This window comes from Triticum aestivum, chromosome 2B (assembly GCF_018294505.1).
Source record: "Triticum aestivum cultivar Chinese Spring chromosome 2B, IWGSC CS RefSeq v2.1, whole genome shotgun sequence".
Classification (NCBI taxonomy): Eukaryota; Viridiplantae; Streptophyta; class Magnoliopsida; order Poales; family Poaceae; genus Triticum; species Triticum aestivum.
In genome coordinates this window covers 797398914-797405337 of record NC_057798.1, presented here as the reverse complement: position 1 = coordinate 797405337, position 6424 = coordinate 797398914, and the positions used below count along the sequence as shown (strand labels likewise).

Here is a 6424-nt window from a genome sequence, read left to right as displayed (position 1 = left end):
ATCTCTCCTAAACCCTAAACTCTTTTTTACTGTTCTTGTATAATGTAGGTTTTTTTATTGTTTTTTAGTAAGTGTTTAATAGAATTAGTAAGAAAATTAATAGAACTAGTTGAACTAGTTTATTTTTATTTACAGTATAAGTGCTTAGTTGAACTAGTTCAGTTAATAGAACTAGTTTATTTTTAGTAAAAAAATAATAAAACTAGTTTATTTTTAGGTGTACTAGCTAAATGCCAGTGCGTTGCAATGGGAAAAACATCAATTATGTGAAACATCATTCACATCCGATTGTATTATTCTAAAAAAATTAGTCGATTCTTTTTACCGAAAAGATAAACTCATTCTTCTTTTTGGTTTGTCATCCACTATAATACGTGTGTGTTGCTATGAATAAAAATTAAAATTATCCAATGTCATATAATTTTCATGCTGCAACACAATTGTATCGAGAAATAAGAGATGCAGTCACTCCCGGGCGCTCTCAGCGATCAGTGATTCCTGGCCGTCGGATCGGGTTGCTTGATCTGATCTGGGCCGTAGGATCAAGCCACTAGAGGACCTACGCCGTCGGATCAACCTGGAGGCACTATTGCAATGAACAGTTTCACCCCGTTCGTGCCACCGCTCGTAATTCCGGCGCCCCCCGGGGGCATTTTCGTCATTTCACACACCCGGGGTATAAAACGTGATGGCTCGCGTGGAGCTGACCTAGCCGGCTCGCTCGCGCCGCCTCCTCCTCCCGCACCCGCGCCTCGCCTCTCCCCCCTTCCCTCCAAACCATAGCCCCGCGCCGGCCGGCCGGCCGCCGCCGCCGTCGCCGCCCGCCCGGGCACCTATCCACGACCTCGCGCTGCCCCTCTCCTCTTCCTCCTGCCTCACCTCTCTCTCCCCTCTCCAAACCCTAACCCTAGCCACCAGCCTTCGCTCCATGCCGCGCCGTCGCATATTCTCCTCCTCCCCGCCCTCCCGGTCCTTAGCGGGAGGAGCGCGGCTTGCCGCCGCAACTGCTCCGCGTCGCTGCTCCCTCGTCGAGCTGGCACGTCCCCGTCACCTGGAGGAGCCGACGCTCCCTGCTGCGCCGTCGCATGGCAGCTGCTCCGCGTCGCTGGTCCCCCATCTAGCTCGTCTGTCCCCGTCGCCTGGAGGAGCGGAGGTTGCCGCTCCAGCATCTTCTCGGCCCTCCTTCCCTCGTCGGCGAGCGGCTCATGGCAACTCCGAATTCGTGCTCTGTCGCCTCCAACTTTGGTCCCCGTCTCCACTTCATTAGGTTGACCTCGCCCCTCTCTCTCTCTCTCTCTCTCTCTCTCTCTCTCTCTCACTCACTCTTCTGATAATGCTTGCTTGTTAATGTCATCCTTGCTGCACCTTACATTTATTCTACTAGGGAGGCAGGTCTGAATCCAAATGTGGAACAGGGAAAGGTAAAAGCAGCTCAATTGGTTGGTTCAAGCTACAGGTTGGCACCTACGCAGAAAGAGGTGATGGATTGAAAGGTCAATCCACAAGAGCGAACTAAGAAGGTAATCCGTGATACCTTGCCCCTTTGTGCCAATGAAATTGGTATATGATACCTCGAGAAAACAAAAAAGATGTTGGCTAGCCTGAGTATGAATGCTTTCGGCGTTCCTATTTATTGACATGCACATGTTGCAATACTGCTCACAATTCATGGCGAACATCCAACGAGTTATGGTTCTGAAAAAAACATACAACTGAATTTACTGAACAGTTGCGCTTGCGTTATGTTTGTTGAGTGTATGATAGTGGCTTTGTACTTCTGTTTGAAAGTGCAGGAACCACTCAGAATAATCATCGATACGGACAATGACGGTGAAGGCCGTACTTCCTGGGCGATTCTCAACGTAGAACCAGGTGTGCATTGTTGTTACCAAAGAAGCACAAAGAAATTGTAAATGAGATGAAGAAAATCACCCTCTGTTCTGTATATATATGCTGCAGTTGACCTGACGGAAGAAGCCGACAGCGAGTCGGGCCTGCGGCTTTTGTGGTGGGGTGAGGAAGAGGAGGACGAGGAGTGAAACGCTGTCCATTGATGATGTCGCCTTGCTGCTAGGAGAAGGCGAGAGGAGGAGGCAGGAGCCTGGACCAGAAGCACAGAAGGATGAGGCTATTCACGCGGTTGAAGTCGCTCATCTACCTATTGTTTAGTATTTACTTGCAATACACACAACCTGATTTTCAACTCAATCAAGAGTCGACCTAATTAGTAGACGAACAAAAAAAACTACTCATTGCGGCCATATGATGAACCAAAAGGAAAATTCTATATATACATATATTATTTCAAGGAAAATTCTGCTCACAGGAAATACATTATTAGGACATCATAGAGGATGTCACATTTATGTGTAGCAAGCCATGCTTCCTATTTGCTGTGGTTGTTTTTGGTGTTATGTTTCGGGGTATATATCTAGGACAATGAATCTGAAGTTGGGTATTTAGATGGGTTGCAGTTTGTTGAAGCTAAACATCTAAGCACATTAAAATGGGACATTCTTGCAATTATGTTGATTTATGGTGAGATAACCTAGAGAAGTATCGATGTGTATCTTCAGTTCATAGTTGTCATGTTTGTTACTACAAACCTGAAAGCTATAAACTCAAGATGTTCTTCTCACATGAAAGTATAGTCTCTCTTTTGATTTATTTAATTCCCATTTCTGGCAAAAACTAAATAATGTACTGAATTGTAGTTTTGTATTACTTATATATTATTTCATCAAGCAGTGGTATGCATTGGCATCCAGTGATGTTTATTTCTTTTGAATGTTTGATAGGTAATTGCAGGAGTTGATGATATGTATCGTCCAGCACCGTTACTTGAGGTAACCTATTTAACATTATAACCGAGTACATCAACTGAATTTTTCCCATGGTGAGCTAGCTTCAACTGTTCCTGTTTGGGTTATGTTTATCAGTAGTTGTAATAGTTCATGGTGTGGTCAGTGCCATTTAACATCATATTCTGCCTATAGTATTAAAGATTTTAGATTAATCTAAAACATTGGATTTTGTCTGAATGTTAGCCATCGACTGTCATATTGTGCATATTTGTGATTCAGATTTCTTTTTATGCCATTGTTCAGACATTACTCGAAATCTCCAATTTGTCAACAACTTTTCTTGATTAGATGATAATGTGATATACATGGTGACTGCTATTAAATGAGCCCATCCACTTACGCCCTTATAAGCGAGCAACTAATTGATGGTAAATCTGTAACCCATTGTTTCCGACTTATGCGCGTACTTGTTTCGAATGGAGCACATATTGGCATGTTCCGTTCATCTTAGGTGAGTGTGAATGTTGAAGTGTGATCTTCCAATCCATTTTTTCTGGATTTTGGGGATGTGTACAGTGGAAAATTATAGATAAATAAGATTTCTTTGTTCTTAATTCTTTCATATTGGAGAGAGTGACAGTACCTATGTTCCTGTCAGTGGGCTGTATATATTCTCTAGCTGCTTGCTGTTTTCTTTCTTGTGGTAATTTATTTACCATTTGTAACAGCAAAATGATATGTCAACATGCTCTGATATTTTATAGCACTTTTAGAGATTTCTTCTCATATTAAGATTAGTTCTTGCTGATTATTTTTGTGGGACTAGGAAATGAAGTTTTTTTATTTGTGTTGTACTCTATTCTTTTTATTCTGTTGGTTTTGCCTCCTACAACCATTATTCTAAATAAAAAGGATATTTCTCTCTCTATCTATGACCGCGGATCTTTTCATCGCCTTGGCTTGCAGGTCGCCGCTGGAGCCGGACAAGGTAATGGCTTACCTTACCCGGTGAGGTGCTGAGTAGGAAGAGCGCAAGACACCACCACCACCACCAGGTACTAGAGGGCGCCATCGAGGATGTCGCCGTACTGATTGCCGATAACCTATAGGTCCATCTCTTCTCTCTCTCTCTCTCTCTCTCTCTCTCTCTTTGTAGTTCTGGATTAGGCTTACCTGAACTAAATGTGACAAAATATCTTAAACAAGCTCTGTGATTTCCTATGCTCTCTTATATTATCAAAGAAAAAAGAACTGCTCTTATATTTTATTTGTTAGTTCCTTTATACTCCAAAAGAAAATAGAACTGACTAACAAAACTCTGTTGATGATGAATAATGCAGTGTATATAATTCTGGGGCCCCTTTTCTTTCATTTGTTGCTCAGTTAGCTTGTTGTTCTTACCTGCTGTTCTGATTTTGTTTTCTGGGTGCTGTATAGGATACTATGGTTAAAGATTGCTCTGATTTATATTGATTTTGTTGATTATCAAAATCAGTGGATATTATCTAGGGTGCTTCTCCTTTGGATTTGATGTACTATGTCTTTCCAGCTTATACTAGATGATTTCTTTTCATGGTTTTTGATAATTATGGATATGTATCTAATAATCTTATTTTGGCGTCAACAAATTACTCATCTAGCATTTCTTCTATTACAGCTCTGTATCTTTTTCTTTACATGGTTACTGCACTATTGAAGTAGTTGATTCTGGACTCTTTCCATTTTACCTTGCTTGGCTGACCAGAGCCCAAAAATAACATTTAGTTCTGGTTGTTTTGATTGAGTAAGTGACACCTAACTGTCATTGATTTCTGGGATTGTTCATTATCTTGAGCCGTGCCTGGTACTGAATCTGAATGTGTTTCCATCTCTGGTACCATGGCACGGGGTTGGCGGCGGCATCTTGGTGAAGAAGAGGACGACAGTGGCTTAGGGAGGAAGATGACAGTGGCTCTCATTGAATTTCTCATTATAATAAATTGAGGAGTGTTGAGAAGAATCTATTTGGGTTGCTCTCATTGAATTTCTCATTAAGACATGCACTCAGTTCTGGTTTATCAAGTTATGTATAATATGTATATGTTGATATGCATGGCATCACTCAAATGTGTGTATTCCTGCTGTTGAATTTTAGAATCAGCACTCTGTTTTCTTTTCAAGCTTCTCTCGAAACCATCTTTGAGAAAAATTCTTTACTAAGTAATGATTTCTTCTTTTCTGTAGTATTCCTCAAGTTTATGAATGAACTGATAGATGTCATCTACTGCCTATTAAGTAGGCTATGCAAAATATGTTTTCATGTAACTTGTACCCATGCACCAGTGATAAAGCTGATAATTTTCATTTTATCTCAGGGTTCCTCCGTCCATTTATCTCCTTTTATGTTCAGTGGTGAAGAGGGTTATATTCCTAACTATGTAGAGATTATTAAGGGTGTCAAGTTACTTCTCATAAGTGATCGGGACTATGAGATCATTAAGGGGCATTGAGCCGCTGCCCAGAGGTATACTTTCTTTTATTTCTTATATATTTCAACCACTTAGTTTTGTTGTCTCTAAACCATTTTCGATGACTCAAGTTGATCATACTATTGTGAGAATCTTAGCCAGGATCATTCTTTATATCATGTTGGATCATCTTAGAATTCGTAGAGCCAGTTACCATCGAAGGATGTACTCATAGAACACAATCAGTGTAATTGTTCTTTTCTACACTTCTGCCTAGAGCAATGGGATATGTATGATGTATTGTATGGCTACCCTCTAATGCACTACTCAGCCTCCTGTACAAATGACTTGATCTAATTATTATGAAAGACGTGTGGAGTGTGTTGCTTTATATATAAATAATTTGCTATAATTCTGATTTATCATAGTGCATAGCTTTTGATCTATTCTTTTTCGCCAAATTTGATGCGTTGAGCTTTGAGCTACTACACTGTTTTGGATCTGCTGCTTGGACCGGGCAACGCGTGCCAGGGTGTGCTTCTTATTATGTGCATACAGACGTTTGGACCGGCACCCTCGCGCCAAGGCGCGATCCCGGTCTAGTGAGATTATGATTGCACGATGTATTGCTCTTCGTGCATAGGCACGTATATATGATGTACAAAGGTGGGTCACGGACCTCAACTATACAAGGAACTAGGAGGAGGATCCAATACACCATATGCACATAACACATATACTCAACACCCCCCCCCCCCACAGTCGAAGCGGCACCGCGGCTGACGCAAAGACTGGACCGGAACTCCTCAAATGACGCCGTAGGCAAGCCCTTGGTCATGATATCGGTAAATTGTTGGGAAGTAGGGACGTGTAAAACACGAATATGGCAAGGGCCACCTGTTCCCGAACAAAATGAATATCCAACTCAATATGCTTGGTCCGTCGATGATGCACCGGGTTAGCGGAGAGGTAGACTGCCGAGACATTGTCGCAGTAGACCACTGTGGCACAGTCAATAGGGAAAGAGAGCTCCTGAAGCAGCTGGCGAATCCACGAACACTCGGCGACGGCGTTGGCCACCGCACGATACTCAGCCTCAGCACTAGAACGAGAGACCGTAGGCTGCCGCTTGGACGACCACGAGATGAGTGAGGGTCCAAGATAGACACAATA

General features: G+C 42.3%; 1 long non-coding RNA gene across 5 annotated transcripts; it reads left to right on the top strand.

The window, feature by feature from the left end:
• The first annotated feature begins 738 nt into the window (after positions 1-738).
• LOC123047503 (uncharacterized) lies at positions 739-5663 on the top strand. 5 transcript variants are annotated; one of them, XR_006423007.1, is made up of 6 exons: positions 739-1267; positions 1393-1520; positions 1794-1872; positions 1960-2139; positions 2799-2846; positions 3771-5663. It is a non-coding gene; the product is annotated as an uncharacterized lncRNA (long non-coding RNA). The 5 variants fall into 5 exon arrangements; XR_006423005.1 differs by having other exon boundaries at positions 1960-2846; XR_006423008.1 differs by having other exon boundaries at positions 1789-1872; positions 1960-2846.
• The last annotated feature ends 761 nt before the right edge of the window (positions 5664-6424 follow it).